This window comes from Bicyclus anynana, chromosome 13, assembly GCF_947172395.1.
Source record: "Bicyclus anynana chromosome 13, ilBicAnyn1.1, whole genome shotgun sequence".
In the NCBI taxonomy this organism is placed as follows: domain Eukaryota; kingdom Metazoa; phylum Arthropoda; class Insecta; order Lepidoptera; family Nymphalidae; genus Bicyclus; species Bicyclus anynana.
In genome coordinates this window covers 10,991,360-11,005,098 of record NC_069095.1, presented here as the reverse complement: position 1 = coordinate 11,005,098, position 13,739 = coordinate 10,991,360, and the positions used below count along the sequence as shown (strand labels likewise).

The 13,739-nt window shown below is 35.8% G+C and overlaps 1 protein-coding gene across 2 annotated transcripts in view; it reads right to left on the bottom strand.

Moving 5' to 3' along the window:
• The window catches only part of LOC112055504 (serine proteinase stubble), a 166,139-nt gene that overhangs the window by 88,567 nt on the left and 63,833 nt on the right, over positions 1-13,739 (bottom strand). The window lies entirely within an intron of this gene.

Sequence of the window (13,739 nt, the reverse complement as noted above, 5' to 3'; positions counted from 1 at the left end):
TATGTAGGTGCATATATTATGTATACATATATTTACAATACTTACCCGCCCAGCATAGTACAGTGTATATAGCAAGCATTGGTATCAGAAAAGAACCTACGTTCCTACAGCCTATTCAGTCCTGAGGAAATATGGAACGACGTGTCAAAGATAGCACAACAGGCAGGAAAGTCATAGTCAAAGAGACAGTGGCAAAATAAAATGAACGACTTGCCGTAAAACTAAAATTCAATGACCAACCACAAAAAAAAAACTTTTCAAATTAAGAATTTCATTAAGAAATGAATGAATTTATGAATTTCGTAAAGTGCTACTGTAAGTAATAATAAATACTTTATATGCCCTTCATGCATAAAATACTAACTCTATTATGTATGTACAAGTAAAAGGCTATCTGTGCCCTGCGGTTTCAGTCGCGTACATTTATATAAGTAGTACAATGATGGTTATATATTATAGATCGGTTACGTCCCTACAAAATCACCGCAAAAAGTGATCCAGATTTAGCGACTCCACTGAGCGCACACATGCACAATTTTGTCTTTAATTCCATTATATATTTATGTATATATAGTTTTTATACTTTGAACACACGATTCGACATTGTAGACTATATTTGGTTGTTATTTGTTTAAATAACGTTCGTTGTCTAATAAGCGATTAAATGAAATTAATTTTCTTTTTTTTTTTGGTCCGCCATCGTTTTGATGCACTAGTGCCCCATCTATACTAATATTATAAAGCTGAAGAGTTTGTTTGTTTGTTTGATTGAACGCGCTAATCTCATGACCTACTGGTCCGATTTGAAAAATTATTTCAGTGTTAGATAGCCCATTTATCGAGGAACGTTATAGGCTATATATTATTCCCATATTCCTAGAGGAACGTAAACCACGCGGCGTCAGCTAGTCTCTAGTATAAAATATCATTGAAGTAGTCTTATATATCCATCAGCCGAAATCAATTAAAAGGCTATGTGACACTGAAACAATGTTAAATTCGAACAAAGTTCTTGAGATTAGCGCATTCAAACAAACATTCAGCTTAATAATATTAGTAAACAATTGACACCACGTGGCGTAGCGTGATTATAGCATCTCTCAGAAAATAAGTTCGCTTTCATTACCTATAAACGGCAGAGAAAACTAATGAAAGAAAGGCTCAGAGGCGTTTAATTAAACGAACAATGAAATAATAGATAATTATCGTGTTTTATAAAATTAATGTAGTTATTCATCGCATGTATTTTATAACTTGTACTTTACCACCACAAAGAATAGTAACTAGGGGAGTTTTTTCGTAGAATTTTTGATTTTTACAAATTTTATGAATGTTACTTAAACCACGATAAATGAATGTTATTTAAACCACTATAAAAAGACGAGATTTTTAATGTCGATATTTCGACCCATAATCGCTTGCGATACGCATAATAACAAAAGCGGTGTCGTGAGTGTGGTTTGCCTAAACAGCCAAAAATGCGAGTTTGTTAAAAAAAGAAAAAGAACGAGAAAGAGGGTAAATCGATTCTGCCCCTAACAGCTGACTTCACTTCTCATCTCGCAACTTCAGTTCCGTCGTGACCATGATCCATGCAACTGGGTCGAAATATCGACATTAAAAATCTCGTCTTTTTATCGTGGTATGTACCCGTTTAAATAACATTCTTAATGAACAACCACGAAATAAGTTTAAAATCATACGTTACACGTTATTTTTTTATATTATTATGCAGATATGAGTGACGAAATTTGGTTTAGCTGTGGCCGTAACTACTTACCACGGTATAGTATTAAGAAATACAGTACCAATTTTGGGCAGTTTTGTGCAAGAAAGTCAAAAAAACAAAAAAAACACTCATTACGATTACGGAATCAAATTAAAATGTATATGACTATAATTTTCGTAGCCACTCCTACACTACAAGTTACATTACCACTCTAGAACAAGCTTTTTAGTTGGAGTGAAAAGGAAATGTAATGAACGAGGCCATGCCTAAAATTAACCAAAAAATGTTTAAAGTAGAAGCACTTTTTGGCGTTGGCTCCTCGTCTATATGCCGATGATATTTACCTAATGATAAAATATGCTCGCCTCGTAAATAAACGTTAGGCTGTAAACATAAAATAGATTATGCCTTTCTCATTGAATACAGGCAACGGCTAAGCTAAATCTCGACTCGACTAGAGGTTTAATATAATCGACTAAGATTTGTGTGATAGTCGTAAAAATCTTGATTTGTATCAGAAATAATATGAATTTTAGAATAAGTTATATTAAGCGTTGCCTGGATATAACTACTTGATACCGGATATTTATTCAGTGCCGAAATTATGCATAATGCACGATAATAATATTATGTCAGGCCGAGTTAGCTAAAAGGCCCTACTCACACATCTGCCGCAGGGGCAATCTAGGGTGTAGGAGTGGGGATGACCCTTAACTGCATCCTTAATTGTGATGTGTGTAGGCATGCCGGGGCAATTTGGGAGGATGGCCCTGCGGCAGGGCGGCAGGGGCGCGAGACTATCCTTGATCCCTAAGTCGTCCCTGCCGTCGGTGCGTGTGTAGCGCGATTGGGGCAATTTCTCAGTCAGTTTGTCAGCAGCTGTCAAACGGAGTGCACGTACAAACAGCGTAGAATCAAAATGTGTACTTTTATAATATTCATGTGGCATAACTCATTTCTTTTTTGTAGCCATTTCTTCACCCAGTATCTCCTTTTCCTTTTTTTTTGAGGTAGCGCCAAAGAAAGGGCCAAGGTTACTCCAATCTTTTGAGTGGTTGATAATATGGGTGCCATTCTCAATACGTGTGCTCAGCTCGGCTTATTCTGGAACACTGCACGGCAGGCAAGTGTGTAGAGATACTCCCGATATCGCCACAACCGCCGTGCACCCTAGATTGCTCCTGCGGCAGATGTGTGAGTAGGGCCCTTAACGAGATTTCAGTCGGTTCCACCATTTCTGATTATGTATATTTTTAAATTTAATACTTATTCTTCATTTTGCGTTACACTGTTCAACAAAACTTACTAACACTTACTTATTAGTTACTAGTCGAGGCTCTTTGGTTTTTCTCGTATTGTTTCCGTTCCCGAGTGAGTACGAGAATAAAATATAGCCTATGACACTCACAAATAATGTGGGTTTTTAGTGGTAAAAGAATTTTCATAATCGGTTTAGTAGATCCAGAGATTACCCCTACAATACTACAAAAATAAAACGAAATTTACCTCTTTATAATATTAACTATAGATTACAAACGCAAAAGTTAGGTATGGATGTTTGTTACTCTTTTAAATACAACTGAATAAATTAAGATAGTTTTTATCCTAGTTTAGTTACTTAACCACCCGGAAAATCCATGGTGCCCGCGGTATTTGAGAAAAATTATTACGCGAAAGAAGTCACTGGCGTTCTCTAGTAAAGTTTACTTATTCAGTAATCGAAACGCAACTAAAAAAAAAAAACTATATAATGTTTCTAGGTGCTACGAAGAAAAATAAAAATAAATAAGCTTGAATATAAGATCTTAGAAGATGAGTAAGTTTATCCTAACCCGTACAACTTTTTACAACCAAAGCTTAAGTGGTTTTTAAGTGCTTTTGAATGTATTCCTATGAGTAATGCCAAGTAAGATTTATATTTCTTCAGATTTTATTCATTCCGAGAATCCCTTAGATGATTTTATGAGTATAGACGCGTTGCCTGTGCGATATTCTAAAAATAAAAACAAGATGAATTTCCGAAATTAATTTAGTGTCAAACTATATCAAATTACTTTTAGTTAGATTTACCATAACTATAATTAACCACCGATATAACATTAACCATATATCGGGTCCAACCAACTAAATCGTTCAACGTGCCTCAAAAGGCTATATAAAGCACACATAACAGCTGTGATTAAAGTAAATTGACAATAACTCCATTCTCTTTATTTAGATCAAATGAATATCAAAATGAGTATTAAATTTTATTATTTGATCTATATTCCTAATGTACCATTATTCTTTAAAGCAACTCCTACTCAATAGTCAATACATTGAATAATATTTTCCTTACAATATGGCAAATCAGCCGCCAAATATTCTCAGTGTGAGTACATTTAACACCAATACTGGAGCCTCATCAGAATGTTGACTTAGCATTAAACAAATACAAAGAAACGTGCAGCTTAAAAATAAGAAGCACTTAAATAATACTGGCACACAATTCGTCTATTTATAAAACGTCTTAGACCAAACCAGCTTTTCAATTTGGTTAATTAAATTCAATGCCAAAGAGAGCCATAAAGAAAGCGAAAGTATAATTCAACGTGAGATAGGCGTAGCGGAGTAATGTTTATTATTCATTATTAATAATTAATTATTGTGAGCCATGAGGCCACGACCACGAGTGATGACAGTGACAGTTTTTATGTTTGAACAGCGTGTGATTTTTTTTTTATCTATGGCAATTTGTAGCGAGAGGCTGCAATGACCAGACCTCCGTCATATTATGAAATTAAAAGTTTAACCTTTCACAGTGTAACTAAAGTTGCCACTAAGTTAAGTGTCTGGCAACTGAGTTTATAGTTTCTCATACTATTTCGAAAGGAATGGAGTTTACTCTTTCAAATTGACTGTCGTACTGTACGTTGTACTGTACTGTACGTTGCTCCACAGCATACGTCTCAATAGCTACGCCTAAAAAAGTGAAAGGAGCGCAGAATAGGTTGCGCACAAAAAACGTAAAGCTGTCATTCGTTCATCGAAATTTACTGCTAATATTTTTTCATACCGAGGGCTATAAATGAAAAATCGATTCTTAAGGAGTAAATTCCAAAAATAACGCTTTAAGTTTGGATGATTGAGTCAATCAAACTTCATAATTTTCTACCGCACTTTGGCTGGTGGAAGGCTTCGACCGTAGCTAGTTTCCACCCTACTGGCAAAGACGTACGCCGACTTAGCGTTCCGATACGATGTCGTGTAGAAACCGAAAGTGGTATGGATTTTCATCCTCTTCTAAACGAGTTAACCTTCTTCCGTCTTAGATCGCATGATCACTTACTTACCTTTGGGTGGTGTTACCAATGATAGGAGTTTACGTTGACAGTTCTTGCATCTTAAACTACAACTCAATAGTTAACTTGGCATTGAATAAAAAAACACCATGGATTTCGGACAGTAGTGGCTTTGGGAGGGTTAATCGAGGGTCCAGACCCTCAATTAACCTGAAGTATATTTGCTACTGGAAAATTTTCCGGGTTAATTGTAAATAATTGGGTATCGTATTTAGTATTTAGGAGCTGAGAAACTTTCAGCTTTTATAAGATAACGAAGGTCTGGCAGTCTCTTTTATTCCATAAAATTGTTTATGCAGCGTTCGATTATTTTTTGTCAGTGGCGATATGTTGCAGAGAAAGAAACTTGGCGTATTAAAGAATTGTATTATTTGGATTTAATCCTTAGTTGACACTGTTCAAAACGAAATGAGGTTATTCACGGATTATTATTATTTGTGATTAGTTAAGCTTAATTCTTTGAATAAAGTTGTGTAAAATTAAAAACAAACTGCTTCTCTGGTTTGGGTTTTTGTGTCGCGATATGTGATATGGAGCATATATTTCTTACAGGGGCGTAGCTACCGGCGTATCAGTATCAATTAAACAGGCCCCCCGGACTGCGGGGAGAGGGAGGGGGGTTGTCCGGGGGCCCTGTGTGTGAAAGCTCAATCTCCTTTGGTTTGAAGAACCTATGGATGGAACCTAAAGATACCCAGAATGGAAAGCAATTATGGTTAAAATACCTACTAGTTATTACTTAGTCATAATGTATTTCATTGATAATGATTTTCCAATAATCCACAAGTATAAAGTATACAAAGCGTCTACCTGAAAGCCAAATTCCTTCATATAAAAGGCATAGCCTCTCAGTAGGCCTTTATTATTAGGGTAATAACAATGATGATAAAGATGCCCAGAATAGGAAGAAATTGTGGTCAAAAGACCTACTAGTTATATTGGGCCCCAAACTAATTATGTTACAGGGCCCCTCCAAGACATGCTACGCCACTGCTTTCTTACAATAGCAATTTACATTTTACAAGTAATTAAGGGTTAAAGTTGGCAAAGGCACAGTCAATAACCTCAAACGCAAACCTATACATCACCGTTTTCCATATTTCCCAACAAATAAATGATTAGACAGTGCGCAAGATAATTCTTCACCAGATTGACAGTTTGACACGCGCTGCTTGGAATAGTTAACAAGAATTAATTGCTGCGAGGTGTCCGCTGTGACAATCTCATTCTGGGGCGCTTGTAAATTGACAGGAGTCTCGACACTTGCGAGATGAATATGTTAGTGAGAGAAATTTGCGGCAGATTATATCTATACTGTTAACTTTTAACTTTATAAAGAGGTAAAGTTTGTGGTGTTAAGGGGGTAATCTATGGAACCGGTTTTGAAAATTTTAAAATACAGTTACGTTAATAATGATTCTTGAAGCAGTACGATTTTAAGCTCTAATTGCATTAAGAGCCAAGCAAAGCCAAATACCTCATGTAAAGAGCGAGGCATTTCAGTATAACTTTATTATTAGGATGATGATAATGATGGTAAAGAATGGGAAGAAATTGCGGTCAAAAGACCTACTAGTTATTACTTAGTAATAATGTGTTTCATTGATAATGATTTTTCCAATAATCTACAAGTATTGAGTATACAAAGTGTGTAGCTGAAAGCCAAATCCTTTCACATAAAGAGCAAGGCATAGCCTTTCAGTAGGCCTATATTATTAGGATGATAACAATGATGATAAAGATGCCCAGAATGGGAAGAAATTGTTGTCAAAAGACCAACTAATTATTACTAAGCCAAATCCCTCATATATAGAGCGAGGCATTTCAGTAGGACTTTAATATTACGATGATAATAATGATGGTAAAGATGCCCAGAAAGGAAAGAAATTTAGGTCAAAAGACCTATTAGTTATTACTTAGTCATAGTGTGTTTCATTGATAATGATTTTCCAATAATCCACAAGTATACAGTACACAAAGCTCAATGCGTCTAACTAGTTTGTTTAGCACTCAAGGCGCCTTGTATTACACCTCGAGTCCGATGTTAGCTGTCTCGAGAGACCAATATAGGAAAGAGAGGTTCCTTACTACCAATATGAGTAATGCTATTTTCTGTAGGTAGTATTTGTAACTAGCGGACGCCCGCGACTTTGTTCTCGTGGAATTCAGTTTTTCACAAATCCCACGGAAACCATGGATTTTTCCGGGATGAAAAGTAGCCTATGTGTTAATCCAGAGTAAAATCTATTTCCATACCAAATTTCAGCCAAATCGCTTCAGTAGCCGCAGGGAAAAAGAGGATAAACATACTTACACACTTACACACAAATACTTTATAATATTAATGTGTTAAATCTTTGTACAAAATCTATATGACAGAGACTCCAATAAATATAAAAAGTTACATAAAGACAAACATAAAACCTTTTTGGAAGTAAAAAAATGCATTCATTTTAAACACATCCTGTATAAGTTATCTCTCAGCGCTCATGAGAGGCTAAAGTACTCTCAGCATCTAATATGATATATGACTGTCGGTTTATCTTCAATAGTAATACTTATGTTAGTGGTAACATTTTCTCCAAACTTTTCCATCTCCTATATATTTCTCTGAGGTTATACAAACAGAGGGCCAGGGCACAGTTTGATACTGTTACTATCGCGTTAACGTAAACGCGAATTTCTAAGGAATTGAAACAACGCCATCTAGTGGCACTACTGCACAACTGTTTTAATTCCATATAAATTCGCGATTACATTAACGCGATAGTAACAGTATGAAAATATTGTAAACTCCCACTAGGCACACAGTTAATGGGTTCTGGTTCTGGTGTTGTTTTTTTATTCTGTTATGGGTTCTCCTCGAAACATGGCGATGTTTGGAACCCACGTAACTTTCATTTCAAGTTTACGTCTTTACTTACTACATATGACCTGTCATTTCAAAAGTGCTTGTAAATTAAGCCTTATTTAAATTTATTAATTTTTAATTTGTAATTATAATAAAAAAAATTACTATGAACTTGAGTGTAGTAAAACAAATTCATAAATAAACAAATGTTCCGTTATATTATGGTTCATTTTCTTGTATAATAATTTATGGATTTTAAGGAAGTATGACATAATATTAGTGTAATTAATTAATAATTGTCAAAAAAATCAAAGTTCTAATTTAGTTTCCGATATTTGACCCACTTGTACAGGGTAGCTTGGAAAAACAATACGAAATATTGAAAATATAAACTAGTACAGATATTTACAGCAGCTCATATCACGTGTGCGTTAAATCACACTGTTATCTGTACCACGGTGCGCAGTAAAGCAGTGCTATCGTACGCGGCAGACAGAGCTGTCAGTGCGACGTGCAAACAAAAAGTTTTACAGGAATATGTTAGAAAACTGAGGTATGTACTTTTATTTGAAAATAATTCATACAATTAATTATTAATAAAAAAAATAGGAGATACCGTTTAGTATTGCGTCTACCCATCAGTGACTTGTGCAAAATTTTTAATCAGGGCAATAGATATACAAATTATACGAACATGATTTTTCAATACGGCCTTGTAACTAGTCAAATAGGGTAAGCAGTGCATTTATGGAGTGCACGCCACTGCTACTCATCTATCTACATTTAAAATTATTACAGAATTTGTTACTTTGTATGAGGAATGCGACACATTACGTGAAAAAGGCTGTGTTTACACATCTTTTGACGGCCTCCGTGGCGCAGTGGTATGCGCGCTGGATTTACCAAACGGAGGTCCTGGGTTCGATCCCCGGCTGGGCAGACTGAGATTTTCTTAATTTGTCCAGGTCTGGCTGGTGGAAGGCTTCGGCCATGGCTAGTTACCACCCTACCGGCAAAGACGTACCGCCAAGCGATTTAGCGTTCCGGTACGATGCCGTGTAGAAACCGAAAGGGGTGTGGATTTTCATCCTCCTCCTAACAAGTTAGCCCGCTTCCATCATAGACTGCATTATCACTTACCATCAAGTGAGATTGTAGTCAAGGGCTAACTTGTAAAGAATACAAAAAAAAATCTACATTCCGACTTTTAAATCGATAGTACAAAAATATGTGTAGGTAGGCAGTAAATCAGTTATATGTACTGCTGAAAATACAGACTGGTTATGATTACATTACGTCACTGAATGAGATACATTACGATATTGAAATTGGTGAAATAAGAGATACATTACGAGCAAATGTGTTATAAAGTTACAGCAGCTCATATCACGTGTGCGTTAAATCACACTGTTATCTGTACCACGGTGCGCAGTAAAGCAGTGCTATCGTACGCGGCAGACAGAGCTGTCAGTGCGACGCGCAGTGAGCAAATGTGCCGCGCGACCAGCCCGCACTATTCATCAAGATAGCGGATTTTATACACAACACTCGGGAGAATGGATAGCGAAATATTTTTAACCACTATTTGCTTGATAAGTTCGTTTATGTGTTCTTTTACATGGATTTACATCTTTAAAATTGCTACCACAGAAAATCTATACTAATATTATAAAGCTGAAGAGTTTGTTTGATTGAACGCGCTAATCTCAGGAAGTACTGGTCCGATTTGAAAATCTCTTTCAGTTTTAGATAGCCCATTTATCGAGGAAGGCTATGGGCTATATTTTCTCCCCGTATTGTTACGGGAACGTGGAACCACGCGGGTAAAACCGCGGAGGCGTCTACTAGTACAAAAATATATATGTCAATATAAGGAAACATCGTTTAGTAAACTGTAAGTACTAGTGTAAGTTAGATGTTGGTGAGAAATGTAACGCATCGTTAGCAGCTGATCAAAGCTGGGCGGCGCGCCTCGCAAAGGAAGATAGGCGGAATCGTTGATTTCGAGTTTTGCCATACTAGTCGTTTTTTCTTTAGTATCTTGAAAATTGTTATTTCATTTATTCTACAACTAAACAGGTACTTAACTTTGTTGGTTATACTAACTTTGTTACAAAATTTGTAACTATTCATGTCCATTCCACAAGCCATTTTAAAGCGAAATATAATAGCGATAAAACAGCTGTTTCTATGATCGTGGCGCAGTGATATGAGCAATGGATTGACAAAACGTAGGTACTGGATTAGATCACCGGGTGTCAATTGTTCCAGATCTGGCTAGTGAGAGCCTTTGGACGTGGCTAGTTACCACAGTGATTTAGCGTTACGATACGATGTCGTGTAGAAACCGAAAGATGTGTGGATTTTCATGCAACACCTAACAGGTTAATCCACTTCCATCTTATAGATTGCATCAGCATTTACAATCAGGGCTAATATATAAAGAACTAGCGGACGTTCCTCTACGTCCGCGTGGAATTCAGTTTTTCACAAATCCCACGGGAACCACGAATTTTTCCGGGATGAAAAGTAACCTATGTGTTAATCCAGAGTAAAATCTATTTCTATTCCAAATTTCAGTCAAATCGCTTCAGTAGCCGAAGCGTAAATGAGGAACAAACATACTTACACACTTACACACTTTCACACTTACACACAAACTTTCGCCTTTATAATATTAATGTGATGAAAAAAAAACGAACTAAAACGTTAGTTCGCCGAACAAGCCAGCCGTGTGTCACATAGCAGTCATCTGACGAGTAGCGTATCAGATAAGGCTCTACAAGCGGCACGGGGTTACTGTGCTTTGTCGATGAGAATCTCCCGGTGTACCTCCAGTGCCAAATGGTTTGTTTTATTTGCCAACTGCAAGCGTTTGAGACGTTCCGACTGTCGTGCGCGGAATATTGACTATTCTGTGGATTAAGTTTCATCACTGCTAGCAGACGCGCCGCGATTTCACCTACATACTCGTAATTCCCGTTCCCGTGTGAATACAGGGATAAAATATAGAAGAAGAAGAAGAAAAAGAAATACTTTATTGCACACAAAAATACAATTATAAATTAAAACATTAAAAGATAATTAAACTTAGCATGCAAAGGCGGACTTAGATAGCTAAGTCGTCAGGGGTTGCCTGGTAGAGATTACTTATAATAATAAGGCCGCCTTTGCATGCTAAATTTAAATATCTTTTTAATGTTTTAATTTATAATTGTATTTTTACAACATTCACAAATAACTTGGCTTTCTATTGGTAAAAGAATTTTCAATCTAATGATTAGATTCTTTATTATATTAAATATAGACTATGAGATTTTAGTTTAATATAAATAAATAACTAAAGATCACTTATTCTTTCTTCTTATCTTGCATGATAATGAAGCATTTAAAAGTTATTTTTGTATCAATAGGGCTCAGTACTTTTTTCTGAATGAAAAGTAACCATAAATGTTTACCGCTCCGCAGTTTTACTCGTGTAGTTCTAGAATTGGAAGAATTGGAATCCGTTGGAATACGGCAAATACCCTATGTTGTACCTTGCTTAGAAAGTAGCTTTGTATTGGTTAAAACAATTTTAAAATCTGTTAAGTGGTTTAGGCGTGACAGCGTAACAAATATTCACTATATATAATTAAAAAAATGTTAAAATCAGTACAATACTTTCGGAGTTTTATCGCAACAAATACTGAAATAAACAAAAATCTTTCCTCTTTATAGCATAGATCTATGATTGCACACAATATAAAACAAACTATAAAAGGAAAAGAACTTAAAAGCTAATAAAATAGCGGATCTACCGTTAACAAGTAATGTCTTCCTGGGTGATGATTATAACTAGTTAACTCAAAATTAAAGCTATGAAGTTTCATAACAGTACATGAAGATTGTAGACAGATAGTAAATGTCAAAGTACGAGTAAATCTTCATATAATATAGCATCCGGGGCACTTTCAAGTACAATCAATGAACGAGGCTAATCTCGTAGCCGAGATACTTGATGACACAGCTGGTTACTACAAAGAGATATTCAAATAGTCTAATATATTATGGAGACACCCTCGCAATTTACAATGTAATCTTAATAGTTATGACAAATTGAATAAATTTACAATTGAACCATTCACCTTCAGTAGAATCTGCTTTCCGATATGGTAGTAGTAGTAGACAGTGACTTGATAAAAGTGGATATAGGTATAGAAGTTTATTTGAAATGTCAATCAAGAGTCAAAGTCTTCTGAAACATACTGAGTGATGACGTCGCTGGTTGTATTCAAGTTATCGCGAATAGCAAAATAAAATCAATTATTCACCTTTCATAATGAACTACCGCAAAGTCCTTGTCAAGAAGGGGCGAATTCGTCGCGAATCGTATCGCGCGAGTTCATACAGGCGTTGTCGAAGTACTAGACATCAATACATCGCGTCCACAAGCATCGCACAAATTCTAAATACGCGTGTAAATTGCGTGCACTACGCCAGACTCTCGACGCGCGCTTGATTCGCGCGTATTGCGCGCGAGTCGAGATACTAGGGACGCCTTGTTGCGTCCAGCTAACGCGCGAACTCTAGAGCGAACTCCATGTTTCGTACGGAATGCCTCCCCAAAATCTCGCGCGTTGGTACCCACCATGTCGACGCAACGGTCGCGCGTAATACGTGCGAGAGAATTTCGGCGTATTCGCCTTTTCTGGACTGAGCCAAAGTAACGCTTACCGCGAAGTACTTACTGAATATATTTTGCATGCTCTAAACTTCACAACTAAGTTCTGATAAAAGACAAAATAACTATTTACTTACAACAATTAAATTTGCAACATTTTAAGGCTGATCGGGTGAGAATTCTTACCTGAAAGAAAAAAGTTAACAAATTAGTTATCATATAAAAATTGAAGCAAGATATAAAATTAAATCTAAAACACATTTCATTAGTTACCTTATTTACTGTGGTAAATGAAGTACTAATGGTACTTTATTTATCGTGATACTGTCTATCTAAATCTAAATATCTAAATAATCAAAATTGAAGTATCACAAGTGCTTGTAAACTAAGCTTTAGAATTTTTCTTCTATTCTTATTAGTTTCTGCCGTGCGGCTAATTCGGCAATCTGCAATCAGCTTTACGAAAACACTAAGTCAAATCTCACAGCTACTGTTTAACGAACCGTTATAAGTCTCGACTCGACAATGAGATTGTGGGTAGTAAGTAAAGGTTACGAGATTACACGCGAGATTGTATGAGATTACAACTTTTGTATTATGTTATTTAAATTTTGGGTGTCTTGCTCTTTTGGTGTACTCTTTTGAACGGTTAGAACTTAATGAAAAGTCAAAAACTAGCGGACGCACTCGACTCCGTTCGCGTGAAATTTTGTTTTCACAATTCCCACAGTAATTTCAGCCGAATCGGTTCAGTAGTTGCGGCGTGAACAAGTAACAAACATACACACACACAAACTTTCGCCTTTATAATTGCAGTGTGATTAGTGATAGTAAACATGTACATAGTACGATTTGTAATATAAGCTAATAGCAGACTTTTAAATACTTATAACGATTTCGTGGTTAAATTCTATTATATTTAACGTATTTAGTATTTTTATGTACATGTACCTACTGTAATTTACTTTATTAGATTAATGTAAAATAATTTTACAAAAATATATTTCTACATTTTGTAAATTAGACCTATAACAAAATTTTATTGCAATCTTTTTTTTTTACAAGTAAGCCCTTTACTACAATATCCCTGATGGTAAATAATGATGCAATCTAAGATGGAAGCGAGCTAACTTGTTAGGAGGAGGATGAAAATTC